At 43.1% G+C, this 26974-nt stretch overlaps 1 protein-coding gene across 2 annotated transcripts in view; it reads left to right on the forward strand.

Moving 5' to 3' along the window:
- FOXP1 (forkhead box P1) overlaps positions 1-26974 on the forward strand; it is a 391149-nt gene that overhangs the window by 124204 nt on the left and 239971 nt on the right. The window contains exon 3 of one of the 2 annotated variants that reach the window (XM_064453468.1): positions 2550-2619. The exons of the other annotated variant lie outside the window; for it this stretch is intronic. The gene's annotated coding sequence lies outside the window, so the exon portion shown is untranslated. The remainder of the gene's footprint in view (positions 1-2549; positions 2620-26974) is intronic. 2 annotated transcript variants of the gene reach the window in all.

Below are 26974 nucleotides of genomic sequence, written 5' to 3' on the forward strand. Positions count from 1 at the left end.
GGTGAGTGGGGACACCCTCGGTGTGGCTTGGTCATGCTGATGAAACCCATGGTGTTGTCCATCAGTTTGTTGGGCAGGGAGGTGTGTTTGTGTCTCTAGCTGCACCTTGGAGCTGGGTAATGAGCCCTGCTGGTGCCCCACCGTGGCATCCAAGGATGCCCTAAACAAGTACTCTCTTGTGAAACAGGTAAGGAAACTGCAGGACAAACATCCTTGTGGATTTTTTTTTTTAGCCCATCTTCTCACAAGCACGTATGTCCCAATGTGAGTCTTGTCCTCTGCAGCAGAGGAATGAGCACTATGAAGTGGGTTGCATCTGGTAAGAAGAAATAGGTTAACGTTCTCTTAAGGGTTTCTTTGGGGGCCGCCTTCCTCTGAAAGTACTTCTCTAAATTTCTTTGAATTAAGGGTGGGAGGAGTTTTGTTTAGCTTTGATACTCCTTGGTACTTATCGTGCAAGCCTTCATCTTTGAGAGGATTTAAGAGTTTTTCTGGTGTGTGTGTAGTGGTTACTGCAATGGAAATACCTGTAGTACAGAGGCAGAGCTACTTAAAAATACCTTCAGCCAGCAGGTCCTTGCTGCATTTCCAAGGGTTCCTTTGGCAATGAAGATGATTTCAGAAAAGTGCCTGGGTTTTCTTGTTAAAAGGTTACTGAGAATACAGTCCACAAGCATAAGGATAGGGAATTCTTAAATATGGCATTACAGATTGGATACCTTTGTTTCTAAATCACTTGGGTTTGGTATGTGGATGGTTGTGGTGTTTTCTTACTTGCTTTACTTACTTACTCTTTCTTATAATAGACTTTCTGTAGAAATATTGTATTCAGGATTTTTTCAAACCATAAACTGTTTAGGACATTCTAATGAGCTGTAAGCAGGTATTAATCCTCCTGCTCGATAACTCTGGGAAGGTCTTGTTATAAACACTGAAAATTTTGGGTTTGATTTTTGAGCATTTCAGTCAAGAATGCAATTTCTTTTCCATAGGCCCAAGAACATGGTCTGAATGTATTCTGTACTTCAGAATATTTTACTTATTTAGCACTAATAATATTTACTATCTTTACTCTGTTCCTGTTACTTTGTATTTAGCTTTGCACATGGGTCTTTGCCTTCTCCTTTACGTCATTGCATGCTTGGATGGCTTCATCTAGAGACAAAGTCACCAGAGCATTTAAAGTGATTGAAAAATTTTGAGCATCTTCTCAGTGATGCTGCTGGTTTTCATTTTCCAAGAGCAGTGCAACCCTTCATTCCAGGTTGATATACCTGACACATTGGAGGGGAATTTCTGAAAAGAAAGGAGTTTTCAGGGACATTTTATTCTTGAGTGGTAAGCAAACATTGACATCAAAGTCTCAGGTGTTTCTAGCTGAGGTGTTAAAGATGTCTGCAAAGTTCTGTGCTGCTTCTGGAAGATGCTGCTCATTTTCTTTTATTACTTTTTAGAGTTCTCTGGTCCTGCTAGAGAATGTCTGTTGGGGCAGGAGTGTAGTTGAAGCTGAAGGTCAGTCCAGATACTTTCTAGATGAATACGCAGAGGTGGGAGTTTTCTATCCCGCTCCTTTTTTTTTTTATGAGCAGAACAGTTTGCTAAGCAGGCACATGTTTTAATGATAGCAAACTGAATTTACACATTGTACAGTGGTATTTTGCTACATTAATTACCTTGTCAAATGTAATAGGTAATTACCACATCAAATCACCTTCATATGTTACACAGAGGCATAACTCGCTAAATTATTTAAAAAAACAAACAAACAAAATCCCAGAAGCCCAGGGGCAACATCACCACAAACCTGTCTCTTCTAAAATAAAACACTTTTGTATGTGAAGGCAGGAGCTTCGCTAACTTCAGCCAGCGTCTGCTTCGGGTTATGGCAGACTCCTCCGTTCGTGCAGTGTGATGTTAGTCCTGGGGCTGGTCGCCAGGTATCCTGGTGCCCTCTGCCGTGGGGCTGTAGCCTGCCCACTCTCTTGGGGAAAACTAAGCAGCAGAGGAGTTTTGTCAGGCAGGGGAGACCCTCTTGTATAACTTCTGATCCTCTTGGGGAATGGGTATTCTGACTCTTCCTTTAAATGTGTTTGGTGTCTTTTGTCTGGTGGTGACTGAAGAAGGATGAGAAGAGGTGGCAAGTGGAGGTGATGCCTTTTGAAGAGGTATCAAGATGAGTCTTCTACCAATCTCTCTTTCTCTGACACCCTTAACACATATATACTCTTTAGTCCTTTTTTCCCCAAGGCATCTCTGTGGGATTTCGCAGGACCAGTAATCACCAGTTCCTTTCTTTACAGCTTGCTTGTTCAGATAAAGCAAACCTTTCTGCTCTTTTATCTAGTTGCCATCTTGCAGTTGTACTTTGTCTCCTTCACCAGGCTGTGATCCGGCAGTCGGTGCCTGGAAGGACGAGCAGAGGGTTGTGAGTGATTGCTGATTGTTCGGATCAGTGCAGTGAAACCATTACTTACTTTATTTTACCCAGCCTGAAGCTAGTCTTTTTAGTGAATTCATACATAGAGGTTTTTTTTTTCTTTTTTGCCCAGTCTAGGCCACGCTGGAAGGAGCGCTTCTTCCATGTGACCAACCGTGGTATGAGAGAAGGAAGAAAAAATAGTAAGCTTTGGTTATTCTTTCTTATCAATAGTTAGCGAAATGGTATTTCTGATAAAACTCTGCAATAAATTTGTGAAACTATTTTAGTGCTTTATGTGCACAGAGCGTGTGCCACAGAGAGGTACCCACAAGGACCAGAAGCTGAGTGATGCAAGTCCTTGTATCTTCATGCCATAGCAGAAGAGGGAGGTGGGGGGCATGGGGGGGGGAAGAGGGGAAAGGCTGCTTTAAAATGCACTTATGAGTGAGTAGAGAGACATGGAGGGTTGAACTAGTGGGGGCTGAGAGGACCTTTCCCAAACCACGTATTTACTTCAATCCTGGTTAATTAAGGTCCTGACAGCGCTTTTACCAACCTATACAACTTCACCGGTTTTAAAGACCTGAATAAGTCCCAGTCTGTTCCTGTGTGTTTCATCAAGTTCAGTTAGCGGCTGGCTTTGCAGGTAAGTTACAATGCTTAAGATCCTCCTCCCTTTGCCTTCTTTGACACCTAAGGAGGGTCTTTAAGGTGGGTTGGTGGGGCGAGCTGGTCGCAGAGAGCCCATGGCCCAAGGAGCCGTGTTGTGGTGATCCAGCCATCTCGTGCGGAAACCTTGCCAGAGCACGAGGATCCGGGAGGTTTGTGATCCAACTCCGTCCCAAGAGCCGCTCCTTGTCCTGACAGAGGGCGAGCCTCTCCTCTGTTTGTGCCCTCGTAGGGAACGGCATCCTTCGTGCCTCACCTACCTCTGAGTCATCTTCAGAGGCAGAGAGATGGCAGGGATAGGAGGGGACTTTCTCGCCGGTGCTCCTGGCCGCCCAGGCTGGCCTGGCACCCTCACCGCAGCTTCTCTCTAGCCTCGGGGCAGACCCCCGCCATCTGCAGTGGGACCTGTCGAGATTGCAGGGCTGCTGCCATCTTCCAGCTGCAAACCCGGCGGGGGCAGGCGGCAGGAGGGCTCCTGCCTCCTTTTCTGAAGTTGTGGGTGAGATTTACTTTTTTTTTTTTTTTAATTCTTTGGTGGTTGCTGCTTCCTCTTGCCCAAGATTTCTTAGCCAGCGCTCAGGGAGAACTTGCCTTAAACGGGAAGTGTAACCGAATCCATTGCAAATTAGCAGTTAAACTGACAGAAGGACGTTGGAGTTTTTAGTTGTTGCGTTTTAAAGTTGGCCAAGTCATGCTGTGGATATAAAAGGATTGTTCTTCACACTCCGGCATGCTGGGCGAGGAGGCTACTGCAGCGTGGCCGCACAACGTGGCTGAACGTGGCATAATCGGGTTTGAAATAAACTTGATGACTCTTCTCCTCCTCTATCTGAATTAATACTGAGGGTTTATGAGAACAGAGTGCAAAATGCATCATGTCTTCATTTTTCCAACAGCTGGCATATAGAGATGCTGTTGTTTAGGAGAAGGCCACTCACCAATCCATGCCCAGCCATGTGGAAAATGTTAGTGGTGCCGTATCTTGGATACAGTACCTCTATTTTCCAAAGAGATGAACGCTGTTAAGTGTATCTTTCTGTGGGAACTGAGCCTCCGTTTATGATTCTGGGATCTCTTTTTATTTTTTTTCTTTTCTTCTTTCCTGCTGGGTGCTGACTGAGGTATTTCTGGGGTAGGTGCCAGGGTTGTTCTCTCACTAATGATTCATGTGCCCTTCGCATGTTGCGCTGCAAAATGACATGTAACAGCGTGTACCCAGTATTTATGTTACATTGGTTTGGCTCTCCAAACATGTACTTTCGCTTTCATCTCGGAAGTTGTGCCATTCTGTAATAGATCTGTGGTGCTGCAGTTGGTAAAAGTTACTCAAAGATTAATTTCTGGAATATCTGGGGCCACGCGCGAGGTGCCCCGTGCTCTGTTGCGTCATGGTTTCTAAAGGTAGCACGTGCTGCTGGGGGACCTGCAGCGCTTTGCGAAGGGACCCCGGCGCCGGGCAGGGGGACACTGGGGTGCTTGGCTCTGGGTGGGATGGGCACGACCCGCTGCTCTCTGATGCTGCGCAGTAGCCCCTTTGCCATTGCTGCCCCCCAGCCCAGCAGAAAAAGGGGTGATGAACCGTACCACCACGAGAACTGTAGGCATCGGACTCTGCGTAAATGAAACCCCTCCTAAATACAGATAGTTATCTGTGCGAGTCAGCGATACGCACGCCGATGAGCAGCCAGGAGGGCGAAGGCAGGGGGAGGAGGTAGAGCCCCGGCCCCATGCGGAGGGGCTGGGGTTCAGCCCTGAGCCTGCTCAGGTCTGTGCTGCGGGATCCCCCCAACCGTAGCTCACCAGTACGCTCCTAACATAGTTGCGGCTTTTCCAGCGCAGATACAGCGTACAAGGGGAGACCACTGATTGAATTCCTGTAGACCACTAGAGAGCCATTAACTGGTAATGGCTTTCAAACTGTCCTGGGGTGGTAGTGGAGCGCGTGTCTCCTTCACCTTTGTGTATAACACTTTCGAGTTTATTACGTTTTTCTAAATGACTCAGTAGCGTGTGCTAGGCTTTGGGTGGCCCACTTGAAATGCTCTTAGAAGGGTTTGCTTTTCAGAAAGAGCTAAGTGTTATCCTTAGAAATTCAGGCTCTTCTACAGGGTAGTAACGTATCTTCAGTCCGTATGTTTAACATATGGCGTAGGCCGGTAAGTCCGTTGCCCTCTGTGATTGCAATTCTGCATTGCTGTAGAGGCTTTTGAAAATTACAGAATTGTAAACACAGTGTAGATACAAAGGTGAAGTACACCCTGTAGTCAGGATCTACAGGGTGTAGATCACCTAGGATCAGGACCTAAAGTGAGGAATAAATGTAGATTCTGGAAAACACCGTTCAACTTCTTTACTTTTTTTCCCCTGTTTCTATGTCCAGATCATCCAGCAATATGTAAAGTGCCCATGAGCTTTCAAAGTTCATACTGAGGAATCAGTTCTAACAATATAATCTAGAAAGAGCGGGCACTCTGGTACAAGTTTCTGTTCTAGAAAAAGTCATTTTTCCTAAGAGAAAGAAAAGAAAATACCTTCTGATCCACCCTTTGTCCACAGAATTTATGTCCTGACTGATGCAGACAGTAAAACCCCATGAAGATGTATATGTTGTTTAAGAAGTACTATTAAAAATTAATCCAATTTTCTATCCTTCTGGTGTAAATAAATGGCAAAAAAACCCAGCTTGAAACCAAAATGGCCACTTTCTGAGTTTTATGCAGAATAAAAGGCTGTTTATCCTTCCTGCTTTATTTTAAGCTGCGGTTTTACAATTCAAGAAACAAATTCTAATCAGCCACCGTATCAGACAAATGGGAGCTTTAGTGAGCGGTTCCTATCTTGGAAGGGAGCACTAAGATTCTCATTATAGAGCATGTCTGAATAATTAGTAAGACCACTCTGCACTTTTTTTTGGCAATAAGAAGAAACTTGCTTTTCAGGGCAGCGACAGGCTGACAGGAGCATCTAGCAGTTCGGTCATTAGCGTGTGCCTGCCATCAATGTCATGTTATGGTGTCAAATTAGTTAGTGCCCCCTCCGGACCCAAGCTGGACCTGCAAATTATCCTCCTACGTCCCAGGAAACAGTGTTGGCTAAACCTCAGATCAAGTGGGAACAAATGATTAACATGGCTCATAAATTAACTAGTTTACAGGCTTATAACTTTTTACAAGTAGATAATAAAGACAGAAGTTTTAGGTCTGCGTTATGCCTAGTTCAAAGCTGTGATGCTTTGGGGTTTTTCTCCCTTTGGTTATTTCTTGTAGATAGGTTTGCTTTTCTCCTACGGGGGAGGGGGGAAATTGTGTACAGCCGAGGAAATCATGTTTAGAAAATCTAGCGTCCTAAAGGAAGCAAATGTAAATCCACTGAAAACAATATAATTAAGTTTGTTATCTCATTGCCCGATAAGTCGCTGACAATAGTCTTTCTTCTTGTAGTGGCAGTTGTTCGTTAATGAGTTCACCAATTAAGTTTGAAAGATTACAGCCTTTGCCAAGAGGATTTATCTGTTAAAAGCATTATATTTTTTGTGATACATTCTTACCATATTGTAAGCTTCTTTGTTAAAGAGGTATAAGACTACCTCTTAAACACATTAAATCCTATTATAGGCCCAAAAATAATTTTACAATCTGTTTACACATTAGCATCTACAAAACTGTAACAAATCTGTCCAGAGATGTCTGTTTTGAGAATAGGATGCTAACAGATAGTGCACTCTCTTGAAGCTGGATTGCCCTTGTGAAACGAGTGCTTTTTTGCTGCAGAATAATTGTTTTATAATGATTTATGACTATGCAAATAATATTCTTTTTATATCTCCCCCTTTTTAAATCTCTCCTCAGCTGAGTTTTTCAACCAATGCAGAAATAGTACAGAATTTTTAGTGTTCTTTTACAGCTTTTGAATCTAAAAAGAGTGAGTTTTGTGCTTTCTATATATTAAAGTCTCATTCACCCACATGCAAGGTGCTGCTACCTTTCTTTTGTACCTTCAAGGGGGTGAGTAAGCCTGGATATCAGAGATCAAATCAGCATTTTGGAAAGGGCCTAGCATGCAAAAACATGCAAAATATATCTATTCATAAGAAAACGACTGAAAATGCCAGAGGTTATGCTCAGTTTATCTGTCAGCAAATTTAACTTAAAGTAGGTGGTAGTCAATTTAGTAAATACTTTACTAATATTGTAACTATAAAGAATCATGAATGCAGCCTCAGCATCCTGACCCATGCACGTTTTAATGACTTTGCTAGGGAAACACGCGCTGTATTGCAGATTAGCAATAACGTTTAAACTGCAAGTAATTTCTGCAAGAAGGTTTGCTTGTACACAGTCATATTGAAAAAAGGAGAGAAAATTGCGCTCTTTAGTTAATCCTGGGAAAGAAAACTTTTTTTGTTGTTTGTTATCTATCCAGTGCATTTGGGCAAATCCTGTTCTGAGTAACACTCGTGTAAATCTGTTAACTTTATCAGGGATAATACTGCAACATCAATTTTTCTGAAGTTTCAGTGTCTCTCTGCTGTGTCCTCCCCTTCGCCAGCCAGCGTGCTCATTTCAGTCTTTTATGTGCAACTGAAGAAAGGGGCAAGAGTGATTTCATACATCAGGGTTGCCTCAAAGTTCGTTAATCTGAATTCCCTGTTGCCACACGCCTGCAGACCCACTCCTAGCACAAAGCCCTCTCCCCCCAGCCTCGCCGATGCCCCGGCGGATGCCCCAGCCTCCAGCAGCAGCGGCAGTGCAGCAGAGCAGTACAGGCAGAGCAGCAGCACCTTTTTTTGTTTGTTTGTTTTTAAACTGGACATTTCTCTGCTATTTTGGCTTTCTCTGTGAAGTCGGGGCCCTAGGCAACACATTCCCCCTGGATGGTTTCCCAACCCCTCTTAGGAAACAGCGAGGCCGAGGCAAGGATATTTGCTAATACGATTAACCAAACGCATTCTTTGCATCCCTGGTTCAATCCTGCCTTAATGATTCTCATCACTTTCTTAAATACAAAGTGCCTGCCGTGAGCTGATAGCTCATAGCTGAACAGTTAATAAATGTAATATATCCCCAAAGCATTGCACCAGATGCCCAGCAGCTCTAAACCAGTAGGGTCACCCCAGATCTGGTAGTGGGGGCTCTGGTCCACATCACCTTGGAAAACTTAAACCTCTGAGGTTCCAGAAGCAGAGTTAAAGTTGGGACTTTGTATTTAACCAGCCACCTTATTGTGGTTTAGATATTACAGCACTGGAAATAAGACCACCCACTACCTCACACATGCTGTGTATGCTGCTGCCCTGCACGTGGCATTTAGAGAAATAATGAAATGATACACTGTGGGATAGTGCTACTCGGTGCCTGTTTAACAAGACAAAATTACACACCCAGTTGTGGAAAAAAAAAAAAGTGTGAATATACTATGAATTGCTTAATTGTTCAGAAAAACATACGAGGTTTTGTCATGGCTTTGGCCATGGTCAGAATCAAGCTTATATGGTACTTCTCAAAAAATATAGTGCTTTCTTTTCTCCCCCCCTTAGCGCAATTGCTACTTGTGAGAATCATTCCTGGATGTTTCTGTACGTTTTTGCTAACTGGAGGTTGATCTGGAGCGCAGTGGGATTTTGCCTGTTGCATCGGTGGCTGTTGTGTCCCGAGCAGCCCTCTTCACTCTGCAGTTTCTGAGGATGCTGCTGTAGTCCCTAATCAGATTTTCCCTTCAGTTCCCAAACCCCTTAACTACTGTCTTTGCTCCCTTCCTTACCTTCACCCAACCACATAATTGCTTTTATTACTTTAACACACTAGTCTGTGAAACTGCTCCATTTTCTCAGTTATTGGGCTATTTTCCTTGTTCTTTTGCGATAGAAATCCTTAGAGATTGTGCCTTTTGCACAATAGCAGATTTATACTTAAGGAGACTGGCAGTCTTTGGAGAATGGGAAGTCTCATGTCTTTATCCTCAGCTGATGATACTGAAGGGAGGATTTCTAGTACCAGTAGGCTTGGATGTAGGCATGTAAAAATGATGCCAAAAGCCTATTTGATCTAAATATATGTATTCACAAGTAGGGGGGAAAAAGTGCTGATTCTGATATTGAGCACTGCAGTCTGCTTTGTGTTCTAACCTAAGTGTAGCAAGCTGGCTTAAATCATCAAATATTTTTGAACTCTGCATGGAGGCGGATGTTGCCTTACAGAGTGAAGGGAAAGCTGACATGTACTGGCATGCTCAGAGCAGGCTTTATAGCACAGAATAAGGCTCGCACCGTATTTAAATCACAACAGGACAAACCACCCAACCTTGCCTACCCTTGGGAGCGGGAAACACCCCTGGCACTTCCTTTTGGGGTGGGAAAGCTCCCTTCCAGATACATCCCAGGTACTGATAAGGAACTTGGAAGCTTTAGTTAAAGTGAGTTAATCAGGTTTGTTTTCATTTTTATGGTACATGTTGATGTGTTTGCAGTGACACCCTCTATTTTTTTCTTTCCGTGCAGTTTAAAAAGAAAAACCAAGGAAACAATGTCCTGTTTGCAGTGAACAGGAGCTATAGGGTACAGCATGGAAAATGAGATAGAATGTCTATCTTGAGAAAAACATACAAATTTTGTGCTGTGATTTTTGATACTGAATGATCAGGTCCTGTTTTTAATAAAGCAAAATACATATATTGTACAAGAATAAGTGTTATATTTATAAACACTTGTCTGACTCTACGAGCTCTTGTTCACCTTACAAAAAACTCTGTTCGTGCTGCAATAAAAATACATACATTTAATTCTTAAGCACTGAGTTTGTGCATTTCACTCTTAATTCACAAAGTAAGTTTGGCTTAACAGAAACCTGCGGTTCCTTTCAAGGCAGCTGCATGAATTTACATAGAAAATACAGACTGGCATGGGGATAAACTCCTTAAGCCTGGAAAGGAGTCTGCTCAGGGTGCCTATGCAGGGATACCTCGTTCAGAGATGTTACAGTGTGAGCTTTCTGTATTTTTCTGTGCTGTCTTTTTTGTTTTTCTTGGACCAGTTTTAACTCTGCTTTTGGGAAGTTAAAGATGCAGCGAATGTGTCAGAAACGTCTCTGAGGGGAATGATGCTCTATCCAGCTTTGAGACTGCAGGCAGGCATGCCTCCTAGTTATGTAGTGGATAATGAATCCACTTGTTTGAAAATAGTATTTCTGTGTGAACATCCACAGGGAAGGGTTAAGGGAAATTCAGTAACGTTTCAGGTTTGACTTCCATGCTGGTGTGGGCTGGGGAGCCTGGTGCAGAAGGCTCTGTTTCTGCTGGTGTTGACGCGGCTCGTGCAGGTCAGGATTAGGGCTGGCTGGGACCCAGCTGCTATTTCAGGGGTAGGGTGAGGGAAAGGCGTGTTCTCGACTGAACCCTCTTCTCCCTGTGCTCTCCAGCTGGGTTTGGGCAGGGTGACAGCAAGGCTGCAGGTGGGCATGAAAAGGGTACTTTGTGCCAGGGGAAGCGGCGTGGTGTCCCCAGGCGGTGGGTGGGATCTGAGGTGGCCAAGAGGCCCCTGCCCAGCTCCTCTTGCTGACGGTTACGCATTTTCCAAAGGGCTGGTGGCAAACCTTTGGCTGCTGGCAAGCTGACGTGCTGCCTTTGCCACTAGCTCTGGTCTGACCACAGGCATGAAGAAAATGGAGGTCGGGGATGAGCCAACAGCTGGAGAAACCTTGGGTAATCCTTCTGTAACCAGGGGCAGGAGCGTGTGGCCCATGATTTGTGAATTCATCCGCTTTGAAAACATCCTGAATGTGACTGTGCCTATGTAAACGTGGGGATGTGCTTTCCAAGCCACTGAGTTAGCGTGACCTTTGATGGGCTCAACTGAATGAGTACCGAGATCACGAAGAAGCAAACCCTTTGCTAAATCAAATGTCTCAATTGAATAATCCTTCAGTGGGCATGTAGGTCTTGGACAGCCAGCAGCAAGGGAGCCTGTACCAAAAATTTTAGGCTAACTTACTTTGGGTTAACTGGTATGACAGAATGATGAATGCTGAGGTTTTGTGATGCAGCAGTTGCGTGAATGTTGAAATGTTAATTGTGTGGGCTCAGCTGCCTCGGGCTGGACTTGCTGTCCCTTGTATGCGGCTGCCCCAGCAGCTGCTGACCCAGGGATGGGAGCTTGGCAAAAGCAGCGTGGCTGTCGGGGAAGAGTTGAAGTATGTGCTCAAGGCTGCGTTGCCCCCTGGTAAAAATGGTTTCTAGCTTTCTTTTCTGTTCTTCGCATGCTGACGTGCCCCTGGGTAATCTGTCGTTGTTCTTGTACTAGTTTGTTGGCACCTCGCTCTGCATTCGCATGTGCCGTCTGAATGTGGAGGAGCAGGGTTACGTAGTCCCGTGCGTTTTGACCCAAGAGCCTTGACTTTGCAGATGAACACGCAGGGCCGTGCAGTGGTGCTGGGAGCGAGAGCTTACATTCCCCATCTCTGCAGTGGGGATAGTGTTTTGAACAGAGGTCGGGCCAGCTGCGTAAGAGGCATGTGCAATTTAATAAGTCAGCTATATGGGGTAGTGTTACATGCACTTTTCTGTGGGCTCCTGACTGTTCCCAGTTTTGAAAATCAAGTCCTGCGTAATCTGCCCAAAGAGATAAAGGATGGAAGCAGACCTCGGGCCTCCTGATTTCTCTGCATTTGCTTCAACCACAAGATCATGTTTCCCACCAATTTCACGCATATGAATGCATGGGCTTGAACACACAAAATTGTAGACACAAATTTAGATACTGTCTTGAGGCACCTCTGGTCCTTTTCTCTATTGTTTCCCACATTTGGGGCCTTAGGGGAGGTATGACGAGATCTGATTAGCAGTAAGACTGTTAATTGTAAGTCCTAAATTAGAGCATCAGTGCAGAAGCATCACTTTCTGATTTGGATTAAAAAGCCCTTCGTCTCAACAAAGCAGTCAGTGCAGATGATAGCAGAGTACACTGAAATATGTTAGATCAAAGTGATGCATTTCATGTGCGATGCCAAAATGGCTAATGAATTACTTTAGCCTAAGATTTATTACCCACGACTTATGCTTTTGCAACTTAGTACTCAAAGCTACGAATTCATGTGTAAACTCACCTGCTATTTTATCTTTCTGTTCCACCAAGAGGCTGCCTTTATGAGGTATCTAACCTTAAATTTAGTCCAGCCTGGTGTGGTCCTTCCTTGAATTCTGACCTTGGTGGAAGTTCATTCTCTGGGATGGAACTGGACTTGGGGGCTTCTGTCCAGGGAGCTCGTAGTTCCCTGGCTGTGTCCACTGCTGCCATCCCACATGTATTTGCAGAGGAGGGTAAAAGATAATGTCTCCCTCTCAGCTCCCCTCTCTTCTCCCCCTGCTCTGTCCTCCTTCAGCCGCTCTCCCACTTGGCTCCCTGCGTCAGGGACCTCTCCCAGAATACCTCTGGTTCATTTTTGCTTGTTGGAAGGTCTCTGTGTCCCCAGGATAATGGGGAGGGGTGAGGAGCATTGCACAGAGCTTGCTGAACAGCTTCTGGCTCTCTCTCCTGCGTCTGACAAGAGGCTTTGGGGGGCTGCAGGCCCATGATACGCACTAAGCTGTGGGCAGGATGGTTTTTACTGCTTTTGTTGCTCCTGTGACAAGGTTAGATTGTGCATGAACAAATCCAGGCTTCTGGAAAATGTTAAAGCTGTAGATTTAAGGGCAGGAGATGTTGAAAGAATCCACCTGATTTGTCATGAAACCGTGAGATATAGGAGGGCCATCTGAGAACTGAGTTATCGGGACTTCCTATGGTGTCCAAATTTCTTTGTGTCAGGGACTCACTAGCCAGTGTTATGGGTTTGTACGTAACACAGATTTCCACAGTTGTCTTTGGTGGCAAATTGTCACTCTAAAAATAGAGTAAGACGAGGCACCTAAGTCTACTGGGGTGGAAGTCTGATGCAGGTACATGAAGTGGCCTGGCTGTGTACAAAGACACAGGAACAACTATTTTTGCCTGTAGGGCTTGTTGGGCAGAAAATAACTCGGTCCTACCAAAGCTAGGACATCTGGTGCATGAAAGTGTGTAGTGTTTTGTAATGAATTGGAAATGGCATTACTGCAATATATATAATAACATGGAGATAGTGCAGTATGGTGTGAGGAACTTGTGTAGAATATATAAAATGTCATGGTTTTCATATACATTGTGGAAAAGAGAAAATAACTTCAAGTGTAAAGGATATGGAAATTCAGTGAATAAACATCAGTGCATTCGAGGATTTTTTCATGCAACAAGCTAGATTTATCTTTCACAGAAAAGAAATCTATAAACATCAATGACTGCAGTTACATGAGGAAGTCTGTGTGTGCAAGAAAAAAATCTACTTCTCAATAGATCTCCGTTTCCTTAAATTTAAACAATTTAAACAATTAAAATTTAAACAATTAAAAAAAAATTTAAACAATTGAACATTAGAAGATCTAAGATCTGATTCATTTCTCATTTGTATCAGTTTCATCCAGGACACCTCCTGAGATTTGAAAAGAGCTGTGCTGTTTAACACCTGAGTAAGCGAAAACCAGGTTCATTTTCCTGTTTGAGATCAACAACATTTCAACAGCTTGTTTCTTAACAGGCAAAATGAACTAGAACTATCGAAACACTGGGTTCACTTTGGGCAATAATTCACCAGGGCTGTGCAACTTGTAAACGCATTGAGAAATTGCCCTTCCAGACCTGACCGAGGCTGGGTTGGAAGTATGAAGGAAATCCAACATTTCTTGAAAAGCTAGGATTTCTTTTCTTTCTTTTTCAAGCAAAAAAGCTCTAGTGAAATGCAGGTGCAGCTCTAACTTACATCTAGGCAATGAATGACTCAACGAAAGAACAGTATCTCCTAGTTCAGAAGCAGATGTGATGCTCTTACCTTTCCCGTTGCATGGGCGAAGACTGGGAAGTCTGGAAGTGCAAGACCACCTTCATGGAATATCACATATTCCAGTATTTTTGTTAGCGCATGTGTTCACAAACCACGTCCACATGGTATAATACCCCAGAGACACATAGCAGAACATGATGCAGTTTACTTCTAAGTCAGGCCTCTGTTGTATGGCCTAAAAGCTTTGTAAGAATTCAGCAGCAATATCAGGAAAAACCAATATAAGTGGTCCATTAATGAATAGGTCCTTGAGTGTCAGGAAGCAGACGTTGTTGGAAACTTGGGTAATATTACTGTTGGGTTTTATTAATTAAATATAGCTATTAATATGACCTTGGGTTTAAACACAATGACCTCTTTTGTGAGTATGATTAGCAGATGTTTACCATAATTCTTGACTCTGTGAAAAATGCTTGTTGCACCCAATAAAAACAACCATATTTACTTTGCTAAATCAAATATTTGGAACTTGGGTCTTACTTTATATATCATGGCTCCAGTGTCTTAGACTTTCCAAGTTTAAGGTTGAGAGCCCTTGGAGTAACATATGTGGTAGATCTGTGAGTACAATGACCTATTGTATTAGCGAGTGCTTCCCCCCCCCCCCGCCCCCCAGCATTGTATCTCCTACAGTGAAACCAGTGTGCTCTACCAGCCTCTGGATTTTATTTTTACAGAAGTGCAGGGAGAATATTTTTGAATCCACAAGGCTTTCTATATTTTATCCGTTACTTGTGGGCAACTTCCTTTCCAGAAGAACTGCAGCAATGGAAGCAGGAAACACAATTCCAGTTCTTAAAATAAAGCTGGAAGTTATTTTCCTTTTCAATAGCATCTCACCTAATTTTAGACTCTAAAAAGTCTGCGTCCCGATAATTTTCCTTTACTCCTACCAAATCCAGAATTTACAAGCAATAAGTCTCATTAACAACCCAGATCATTCGCCCCCCAAATTGCCACCTGCCGCCCTCAAACTGCAGCAGGTATTTGCTGTAGGAGCATTGTTTCCTAGCTGCTGGGGTCAGTTTTAGTAGCGGGTCTGCTGCCGGCCTGCCTGCAGTGCCGAAAGGAAATAGCAAGGGAACAAAACTATGCTTTTCTTGGGAAACCACTCCCTTTGGAATGGAGAGATATGGCGTGCCACTTTTATTTTGTTCCCCCTCCAAAGTAAGCAACAACATTGCAAGCATCAGGGCCAGCGAGAAAAGAATATTATTTAAAAGGCGTCATCTATCTAGCCAGTGCGTTTCAGGAAAAGGAGTCTCCTGCTTCGTATTTTAAGGAGTGTAATAAAAATAGCAGTCGGCTTAAGAAAGGGGCTGATGGACCGGAGAAAGTGACAGCAGCAGCGCAGGGAAATAGTGCTCCATTTATCTGAGCAAGCTAGCACGTTGCTAACGCTCCTCTCGGCAGCAGGTAACTATCAACTCAGAGACAATTTGTATCCCTGGTGTGGCAGGTTACTTACATGGTAACAAGTCTCTCCGACGTTATTGCAGATCATCATTAACTAGCTACTGCTGTTTGTTTGCCGTTACCTGCTAGATGATGTTCGTGAGTCATGTTGTAGCATTTATATTTCGTGCCCAGTTTAGGGACCTACTTACTGCTTCTGAAAAGACACTCAGGCTGGGATCGCTCCCCTTGCTTCATGTTACGTGGGGAAGAAAGTAAGGAAAAACAATTACTGGTTGCAGCTTCGCTCTTGCTTTTTAACATAAGCAAAAGGAAGGCTGCGGTGGATAAGTTTTAACAGGCTGTGATGAGTAGCACCAGTGGGCATATGCAAAAGAAAGGGACAGAAGTAATAAGGAAGAAGGATGGGCTGCTCTTCTCGATCCTCAGATCTGATGTTGGCAGGGCTGTGGGTGTGTAAGGATCCAGATAAGGATTAACGGCTCTAGGTGGGATATCCTGCTTTCTGAAGATCTTTAATCAGTTGGGCTGGCGTCCTATAAGCACGTTTCTTACTTGATAATCTCTCTCGGCGTGTTTCGGTTTCCTTTTCCTTTGTTCAGTAATATTTGTAATTACTGTCCGTTTATTAAAACGTGAGATCCTTTTTGGCTCGCAACCTGAAGGCTCTTTTTTATTTTCACACTTTTTTGAAGTTCTATTTGGCTATTTTTTTTCCTCTAGCTTTTGTTTTCTTTCAGTAGTGTATTTCAGCCCTGTACTGAAAATACGGGGTCACATCATCACTTTACAAGTCTTAGGAAGCCAATTGCAAAATCTCCATCGAAGCCAGTGCATCTCTTGATTTGTAGTTGACAGTATGCCCCATTATATCTATCCTAAATAGTTACAGGTTAGGTCACTCGGGAGGAAAGGCTATAATTTTGTATGAAAGCGGTTTGGTGAAACTATGATATCAGCACAACTATTACAAGGCATGAAGTGCTTTGTCTTCTCCCTTATAAAATGTGTAATTTCTAGCCATTATCAGTAGTATTACAAGAGTTCTTGCAGTAAACTTGTCTTTTGATAGGCAGAAACTTGTCTTTGCTAGGAATGAATACAGTGAAGTGTAACTTCTCTTTTAAAGGAGAATAAATAACATGAATGAGGTTTACTAGAACACAATAAAGCTGTTTCCAGGAAAGCTGCTGCGGAGGCAGGTAGGACATGCTGAAGATTTATACTTGGGGTGAACATGTGCAAGTACCATAATGATGTTGTAAAGAACATTGGAGTAAAATATTTGATCAACAGATAAGTCTAAAGAAGATACATGGTTTGGTTTTCTTACTAGCGTTCAGATTACAGTAAGACAGTTAAACAAAGGTTCCTTTAAACCAAGGTACCAACAAATCACCGTGGCTGGGCAGAGGTCAGATCTAGCATGGGTTGCCTCTTCCTAGACAGAGCAAATTTTGACTGCCCACCGATCCACCGGATTATTCAGCCTGTGGATTTGGGGATGAGTACCAGGAGAAGGGACAAGCTGGGAAATGAAAGGTTGGTCTCAACAGCATTGTACAACTCACTGTGCAGCTGCTGCCATGAGAAGGGTTTTATAACCCAAGCATGGCTTATCCTGGCTAGGTGTGCAATTGTTTTGAGTTAATTCAATCAAGATTCAGGAGATTATAGTGGAATAAAGCAAAAAGAGGAAAAAGATCAATAAAAAGGGCGGAGTAGCTGCTGTGATTAAGAAAAAAGATTACTGTTGATTTATTGATTTGGTCTTCAGCTTCCCATCACAATCAGGATTTTTTTTTTTTTGGTTAATGTTATTAATATTTATACTTTAGTACCATGTGCCAATTAGAGTAGAATGTAATTAAGTCTCCAGGCCTGAAAATATTAAGCCCCACGTAGCACAAAGCCTTTGCTGGAAAGAGAAACTTAAGTCTGAAAATCTGGTGCAGAGCAGAAGCAGTTTTTGTGGTTGCCCTTCCTGGGAACGTCAGAGAAAGATGGTTGCAGAAGCCTGTTGCTAAGCTTTTGAGTTTTGAGGGAAGTCACTCTGGCAAAGCCAAACTTCTGCATCTAGTGAGAAATGTTCGTTGAGCTCACGTTGTAGCTCTTCTTTTTGCTGTAGAAAACTCGAGTTTTGGGGATCTTTGGTCTTCAGGCAGTGTTTTGTGGTGCTGGTGTCTGTTTGCTGGGTCTGGGCTCTAAGTTAGCCCCATGCCTTGGGGTAGGGTCTTACTCTGGAATGAGAAGCATGGATTATAGGAGCTCTCAAGGTCTCCCCTTCATCATGAGCTGGGAACGGGATACTTGAAGACTTTTTTTTTTTTTTCTGCGTAGAGGGAAACATGAGAACTCATTGTGAAGCGGCAGAACTGAGTCACCGAGGGTTTAGTCAAAGAAGAAACACATCTCATCAGTACAAACCAGAATAAAAAACGTGCTTTCTTCATTACTCATTATACCACAACGAGAATCAGAGTCACTCAAAAATTGTTGTAACAGCTATATGTTGCTTAGATAAAATAGTCTGGAAAGGATAGATTTTGTGGGAATCGCTTCTGATTTATGCAATGCAAGATGCGAAGCCAACTTGCTGTGATTTTTTTCCAGTTCTGTGCAATTATGTTAGATTTAATCAAAGAACTTTGAATTACTTATACCATTCCATAGCGCTTGCATGGTACCTCTGGGTGTCACCGAATGAGTTGTGGCCATTTAAGTGTACTTAAATTGCTTGTTGTGCAAACAACACAGTGGGAAAATTAATTCTAAAATTCCTTGTATATCTGGATGCTTAATTTTTAGAGCTGCACTATGTTCTGAATTGTTTTTCCGTATTTTAAGCATAAATCCTATTTTTTAAGGCAAACAGTAAGCAATTCTATTTTGCTTTTATAGTGTAGAAAGATTTACTGTACATTTTACTGGGGGTGTGGGGCTGAGTTTAACCTATTGTGTCAAACCCAGTCCTTCAACTTCCTTTCCTCTTCCCATATGGGTAGCCAATGTGGTTGAGATTTGGTCTTGAAATCAGTGTGGTATAACACATCACAGCACATATTACCCTCCTTCAAAAAACGGGCTGTGCCACCGTGCCCGCCAGCCTGTGGGACCGCGCCACGTCACCCTTAAGGTCCACAAGTGGCAGAGCCTCCCAGCCTCGGCTGGTTGGGATCGTGGGGACAAGTCGATGCGCACGTTGGCTGCCGGCTCTTGGAAGCACCTGAAGCTTTGACGTCAGGCACACGTATATAGTTTGGTAACCGGGTCTTCATGAACCCCCGCCTTGCAGGCCTCTGCAACGAGCTTTTTTGCCTGCGGAGCTGCACCAAGTGTGTCTTTTCTGTTCGGTCACTCACAAGCTGCACTTCAGTGTTATTAGAGGGAGGGATTTAATAGTTTCTCCTATTTAAGAAGGTTTAATAGGTTCCTGTAATATTTCACATCTGAAGTACAGGAAAAGCACAAAATGGCTCCTGAGGAAAATGGAGCCAGCTCAAAGGGAGAAGCCCTTCTCTGTACCATGAGAAACAAGCCTTTCCAAAGCAAAAAGAGGAGGACAGAAAAGCCTTGTCAGCTCTCTGTGCCTACCTGAACTTTATTTTTTCTTTCTCTCTTTTTTTTTTTTTTTTTTTTTTTGCATATAACAACTACCTCGCAGCAGTTGGAGTTGTGTATGAATTTTCTTGGTGCGAACCCGTGGGTAGGGCAACAAATATAACATGAACAGATCTTGGCCAGTTCTTTCTGCGAAAGGCAAAACCGTGTTGCATGCGTTGGTTTGTGCCGGGGCCGGTACTGGCAAGCCCTCCGCCGTTGCGTGGGTGCAGTGGCCAAAGCGCTCTTAGGCTGAGCATCGGGGGGAGTTTGGGAAGCTTTGCAGCCCCTGAGTAGTCAAATAATAGAAAGAATTTTTGTATTATTTATCAGAAAGACCTTAACTTTGTGCGCCATCAACTCAAGATATTTGAACTTAAAATTTAGTTAATCTTGCAATGGTTGTGAAAGAAGTGTACTTTATTTAGTAAATCTGTGTCTCAGAAAAGACAATAGTTGATATTTAATTATACAAAATAAATACCTATGTCAAAATGAGCTTCACCCCCTCCCCCAGAAAAAGCAACAGAACCTATAAAATTTATTATTTTTGTTAATCTTTGCCTGCTCTCCTGCAGTTGCTGGAAAAGTGGCTTTGCATTTGCAGAGCTTGGTGCACAAATAAAGGTGTAAATAAAAGGGTTTGACGCAAGCGTCGCGAGGGACGCGCAACACGTCAGTGGAAAACTGGTCAAATCGGCAAACAAAGCGATGTGCCGCCTTGAGTATCCCAGGCAAACCTAGGAGGGATGGAAAGCAGTGCTGATTTTTCTTTTTTTAGTGTGAATGTTTTTAAAACATTGCTGACTGTTAGTGTCAACAAAGCAGTACAGAGGAAGAAAAGCAGAAATAAATGCGTGACTGGAAAGGTGCATCAGAATACAGTAATTATATAAGCTTTATTTTTGTTGCCTTTGATGCCAGCGTAAGTATGTGAAAACTAATGCACTGCAGAGGACAGGTTTGTGGTTGAAATACACTTGATAGATTTTGACAAATTAAACAGTTGTAAAGATGTTTGGAAGTTTTCCAGATCTTTACTGTTATTTATGTCACCGAACTAAAAAATCAGTGGTTAATTTGCAGTTCTTATAATTTTTATGATACTTATGTTGTTGTAAATTTAGCAGCGTGCGGCATCAACTCAGCGGGATACATTTTATGTTGTCAGCTACCTTTTGACATCATAATAGATTTCAGTTGCCAAAGCTTCGGGGAGAGAGAGAGAGAATGAAATGTAAGAGCGTGCTGCACGAGCGCTTGGATCAAGCCCAGGTGGGAGAGGAGGAGCCAGTCTGCGGGGCGGCCGCTGAAGCCGGGCTTGGTCCTTGGGGGATGGCGGGGATGCTCCAGAGTCCTCATGCACATGGCGTGATACAGGTGTTTTGAGTGGTAAGAATGGTGAGGATGGATAAGATGCTGATAGGATTGGGCCCTGAGGTATCGTTGGCTGGCCTTTGAAGTCTGGGAGGCTGCTTGTGGCTGATAACGGTGGCAGTGCTGAGCTCCTCAGGTCTCGTCCCACCACGTGGACCTTCTCCTGACCCTGCGTCCCACCAGCACCGGGCGCAGGCTGTGGCTAAAGGGCGGCAGGTTGAGGTTTGGTCTTCCAGCAGTTGTTAAGCTTTGTGTCTGTCTCAGTGGGTAACCTGGTTTTGGGGACTATCCACCCCCAAATTATTTCTGCTAGTGACTTTCTGCACATGCAGTGGTCCACAGTATGTTTCCTGGGTAAATACAAGATAGAGAGAGGCCAAGTAAATCTCCAGCGTGCTGCGGTCAGACACAGGAGCAGCTTTTGTCCTGAGGGACGGCTTTGATCAAAAAGAGAAGGCCCAAACAGGAGTTTTAGGCTGCTTCTGATACCTAAATTCATACATTTTGCAAGCTTTTTTTTGTATAGACTTTTTGCAATATTTTTCTTTTTATAGAGGCTCTATTTATAGAGACTTTTCTTCTATTGTCTCCTATCCTGGAAGAGGGAGAGGCATCTTAACTTTAGGCAGCTTAAAGAAGAGATGTAGTTTCCCTCTTGGGAGGCTTATTTTAGTGGGTTAGAAATGATGTTCTTAATCTGAGGAGTGAGATCTGCCTCGGGAGCATGTGACACATGAAATGGACTTTTTATAAAGCGTAGCCGTGCCCTTCCCATCTTCCACTTCTTAGAACATTTGCCCTTTGCCTCCTAAGCCTGGAAATGGAAGAATTTATGAACGGTTGTTTCCTCAGTGTTTGTGGCATTAGCCATGTTTCATCAAGGGCATTTCACGTGCTCTTTCCACTCTAATGGGATTGTCCATTGAGTTCAGCTCCGGCACATTGGGGATCCATTTGCACAGATAGCTGATTAAGCTGAACCTTCCTCATCCGTAGGTAATCCCAAAATACGCAAATTGTTAGCGTGAGATTGGTTTTCTAACATTTTGGGGTTTATAATTAAGCGCTTTGTAGTTGTCCTCCCCCTCTACCTCCCTCCTCATCGGAGTCTTCAGCCGTGCTGACTGCAGCTCTCCCAGTCCTTTTCTACTTCTTGATCATCTTTTTTTGCTTTTTTTTTCTTTTTTCTTTTTTTCCCCCGGAGGTAGTTTCATGTCTGACTCTTTCTCTGGGTACTGCTTCAAAGCTGCATGACTCGGAGTAGATTTTGGGCACAAAGGAAATCCATGAAAAGAGCATTGCGCTTCTGCTTGGTTTTTGCTGGGTCTTGCTCACCAGGATCGCAGTGGCCAACGCTGGAGTGAGCGTGGACGTAGCGTTTGGGAAAAGGCACACGTTTACTCTTGACTTGTTCTTACAAACCCCATCTTTTGGCAAAGGAGAGATTGGAGACGGGACAACTGAGGGGGCTCCTTTTGCAAATAAGGTGATGAGGTGTGGTGTGAGCACCAGGGAGCTGGGCAGGAGCACGGGGTTTGCTCGGGCGGCCCCGCGCAGATGCCTGCCCGCGTTCCTTCGGTGCTCTTCAGGTGGAAGATGCTGCTTTTGTGTGTTGGAAGAACAGGAACAAATTTCCATTTTGCTTCTTAGCAGCAGACTAGTATGTTAGTCTGTGTTCCCTGGCTAGACTTATTCTGGCTAATGTTTGCCAGATTCTTCTATTACATATTAAAATAAGATCTTATGAGTGGGTTTTATTTTTTGTGCATGTTTCAAAAAACTAGGCCAGCCCTAACAAGCACATTTTTGTGTTTTTGTTTTTGCATTTTGTCATTTTACATATTGAAAAATGGAATGCAAAAAAAAAAAAAAAGTGCCTGTTAACATAAAAAAGAAATAAAGCTTTGCATTATTCTGCATAAGTGTTAAAATCTGACTGATAGTTTGTATACACAGACTTCGGGGGTTTTTTATGGTGTTTCCTTTCCCCACCCAAAGATTACAGATGCTACGATAAAAATTGATGCCCTTTTAGTAAATGCTTTTCTTTTCTGAACTTGGCCTAAAGAGGGTCATGTAGTGCTTTTTTTACTAATAGATGTGGTGAGATTTAGGTACAAATAATAGGCAGACATTAATTTGTCTGGGAGGAACTTCTAAAAGAAAATGCAGAGCATTTCTCCCTCCTTAAATCCAGCTATTTCAATATCATAAAGTTTTTATTTTAACCATCAGGAGAGCAGCCCTGTTTGAAGAATTCAGCTTTAAAAAATGTCTTTGTAAATTGAGATTTTAGGACTACCTATTTGGAGGACGTTCCGTATGATAAATGACCCTTATAAGACAAAAAAAAAGTAATTTTGCATGTCTGCTTCCTTGGATGTGTGATAATAATAAATGAACATTTTATATATCATTATATATATATCATGGCAGAACAAAAATCAGAAGATATATTATTCATTATTCCTGTTACTTTATATTTAAAAGGCAAAGGTTTTTGCTTCTTTGCCAAAACAACGGCTACAGAATATATTTGTAATAATCCCCACAAATACGAAGGGTGGAGAGATCTTCCAGGTCGTTAGCACTGCAGAAAACAGAGATGCCTCTAATTGTAATCATTTGAACATTAATACATTAATGCTGAGATTTAAGTACTGTTACTATTAAAAATTAAACTGGAGGGGCAGTGTGCAGATCATATGCTTTAGTGTAAGTTGTCAGGTGCAGTGTTTGCATATTTAGCCTGCCATTCCAATGCTAAGATGGATGTTTGAGACCAGATTTGGCTTTGAGGAACACCTTTTTTACACACACACGGTTTCATTTCTGGCAGTAGCATTTCTTTCCAGGATGCATTTGCACCACTGGAGCAAAAGTTGCACTGATTAAAATCAGAGGTGGCTGAGGAGTAACTTGTTTGCTGTCCTGAAGTCCTCTTGTTCTTCTCCCTGTCCTCCCCCCCGCCGTGTCCGCAGCTATTTTGCAATATGCAACCCCCTCGGAGCACTGCCTGCGGAACTGGAGTAGCTCTGGCGTGTAGATTTCCCAGTGGGAGAACTTGTGTGGATGGTAATTTTAATGAGACCTGATTTAAGCAGTAGAATAGATCCATAAAACTAATACAAGCAGACTTTCAAGAGCTCCACTATTTGTCAGGGCAGTGAATTTTAGAGGTGCATCCATTGGCTCGGTAAAGAATATTATAATCTTGAAAACCTAACCTGTATTAATTCAGATTGTTTCTATGCAAAGTACTACAGAGAACTTCTCGAATCCAGGGCAGGCCAAATATAGACTTATTTATTTCTGAGGCTCAACTTTCATCCAAAAATCATGCTGGAACCAGAGGACCTGAAAGCTGTGCTCTATATGAATGAATGCAAAGTCTGTACGAGTGCACACAGCTGTGCCTCTAAGCTGTGACAAACCCTTAGCTTTGCTTTTTTCCCCTACATTTAAGGTCACTGCTTGGTTCATATGTATTTCAACCTCTCCTGTGTTGTCACACCTTAGTTATATATGGCAGCACCACAGTTTTCTTTTGTCCTGGGGATACCGGCATTACATCCATCCCAGAACCTGAATCCCACTTTGTGTAATACACTTGGTCTGTGGCTTTTATTTTTCATCCTGGTCATCAGGAGCATCCCTTGCAGTTGTTGGAAATTGTGTAGTTCTGCTTGGCCTTTTTAATCCGTTTTCTTTCCCTCGGTCTCCTCCCCAGGCCCTTCCCTCCGTCCTGTTTCATTCCCCCCCACCTAGGTTTTTTTCCCACCACGGCTATGTCAAATGGCAGCGAGAAAGAGAGCAGGTGGGGGAAACTCAGGGCAGGAGCTCGAGGCGGGAATGGGAAGAGCTGGAGCATGTCGACAGAGGCTGCGGAGGCCCAGAAAGCGGCAGAGAACAAGGGGGAAAGAGGGCGGCAGAGCATCATGGTGGGGGGAAAGGAGGAACAGCTTGGAGGGAGGAGGGATGGAGGCAGAGGGCGAGGAGAGGGAGGCCAGGGGTTCAGCGTGCAGGCTGAGCGGAGGGATGCTCTGTGCTGCGGGAGGGGGACCCCGGCTCTCCCACCCCCTTCCCGGGCTCGGGCGAGCCACCGACTGCTCGAGTGCAGGCAGCAGGGAGAGGTGGCTTCTGCCAGAGCCAGCGGTAGTGACGATGTGCATTTAAATGGGGAAAAAGTTTATTTGCTTTTTCTCGTAGGATATGCTAAGTGATTTTGCAGTTTGAGTGGAGTGGCATTATTGCACTTAGCTCTGCATTTATTAAATAAATTTGTTCTCCAACTCAAGTGTTAAGTGTGTATTATGAAACCTCAGAGCCAATCTTAGTGACTGCAGTGTGCAAATATTTTTAAAATTATGTAATTAAACAGGGCTTGGGCTGCAATGTCCACTGAAGTGATTTATTAATTGAATGGTTTGATTAAATTTAATGTTATTTCAGTTTATACAGAAAAGGTTGGTATCTGTTTCACAGATAGGGACATCTTGTGGGGCTGTCAGTGACGGTTCAGAGGTCCTTAGGAGGAATCTTTAGCACCCAATTAAATATTAACCAAGAAGATGTGACTCGTTCTTTCTCTGTCCCTGAAACTGTGTTTTGACATCTAAGGCTGGGGATAAAAATTTGCTTGGCAGAATCACTTGCAATGCACTCTATTTATCACTAGATGATTTCTAAATTAATCACGCTAAAAATCTTTCCATTGTAATTGTGCTGGGGCTCAGTGCTGTATGATGTGTGTAAATAAAAAAATGCCCTTTTAATTTCACGTGAACTGTATCCAGCTGCCGTTGCAGCCGAACTCTATCTGTTTCGGTAGAATGTCATTTTAAAGGTATTGTGGTTACTGAGCGGCAGCTGTGATTGAAAAGTATGTAAACTAATCTTTAGTTGCTCGTGTCATTTTTATATTCTTATGTCAGAACACAAGAAGGCTGCTTTAAATTTGACTTTCACTGTGTATTAATTTTCAAGTCTAATTTTTCTTGGGTTAAAGCATATACGGCATTCTCTGCCACACATTACCATTCAGTGCCAAAGTAAATGGCTACTTGTGAAAAAGAACAAAATTAGTTCCTGCTTGATTACTGTAAAATACATATTTATTTTCGTAGGGAGAGTTTTTATTACCAGTGCATAAAGTACAATTATCCTGCGTGGTATCGGTGACTTAGAAGACGAAGTAATCAAGTACCATATATTTATTACTGTGACAAGCAATAAGTTTTAGGGCTGCGCATTGCTTTCCTAGAAGGAAAGCGCTGCTTCCAAGAAGGAAGGTGCAAGGCATTTTGTTTTGGGGTTTTTCTTCTTTGTTTTTTATTTTTTACTTTTTCTAGGCTTGCACGATGTGTTGTTCCGGCTCTTTTAAATGCAGACCATTTAAAATTAAATCCTTAGTTAATATGCCTGCATAAGAACTTCTTTGTCTCTTGATGCCCAACCATTGAAAATTAAATGTGGTTGCGGATAAGTATTTATTCATACCATACCTCACACCTGATCTTGTGTCAGTATGACATCATCTTTGCCACAAAGATTTCTAGTGGTTTAAAAATGTTCCGTTGTGAAATAAGTGGGAGAGGTAGAAAAGGGGCAAGGAAGGCAACAAAAATAAACTACTAGTGGGATTTGATGTTTTGCCAATTAAAAAAAAAAAAAAATCCTATTCCGAGGTCCACATGCTGCCTTTGATCCGTACACAGGACTTCCATTTGTGCCGGTGGCTGTTCAGCCTGCGGAGGGAAGGCTGTATATGACTTAATTTGTATGTTGTGGGAAGTACATTTTCCTAGCATGTGGTCTAGCTTACTTGAAGAATCTGAAATGCGTTATAAATGTAAATGCTGTGTTTAAGTAAAACTTCATTATGTTTTGGTGGTTTCCAAAAATGCACAGGATTTGACCTTAAAGTGTTATTTCAAGGTGTTATGATGTATGAGCTAGACTTTGTAGTCTTCTAAATTAAATCTTTGAACATGTTATTATTGTATTTTGGCATCGGCAAGATGTAGTTCTCAGCTATTTTCTGTCACAGCCTTCATTTTTCTAACAAGAGTAACGAGACGGGGCCAGATTCTTCTGTAAGAGGCGTGCGCGGGATGGGGATTACCCTGCAGTACCCGCGGTGTAACGGGGGACGGGTCTGCCGTTCGCGTCCAAGCCCAGGGTCGCGACTCCTCGCCAGCGCGATGGAGCCAGCGCTCCGGCAGAACCGTGGGCGCAGCCACCACCCGCCACCACTCCCCTTGACCATCGCAGAGCCCTGCATAGGATGTGGTGAAGGGTTTAGCATTTGGATCCAGATCTGGTTCATATATAAAAGGGGTTGTGTTTCTGTTTGGAAAATATGAGCCCCTTTTACGTAGCCCAGGTGTGGATTAGCGCTCTAAACCATTTGCCCATTCCTGTGTTTGTGGGAGACTGTTTTCAATTCTTACAAAGAGGCCGTACAAGTCAAGCCATAGAAACAACAGAAGCAATCCAGAAATGGATTTAAAAAAAAAATAATAAAAAAAAAATTAACAAAGTGTTTGTGATCTCAGGTTGATAGTCTGGATGTAGGAGCAGACATAAC

This window comes from Phalacrocorax carbo, chromosome 6, assembly GCF_963921805.1.
Source record: "Phalacrocorax carbo chromosome 6, bPhaCar2.1, whole genome shotgun sequence".
NCBI lineage: Eukaryota > Metazoa > Chordata > Aves > Suliformes > Phalacrocoracidae > Phalacrocorax > Phalacrocorax carbo.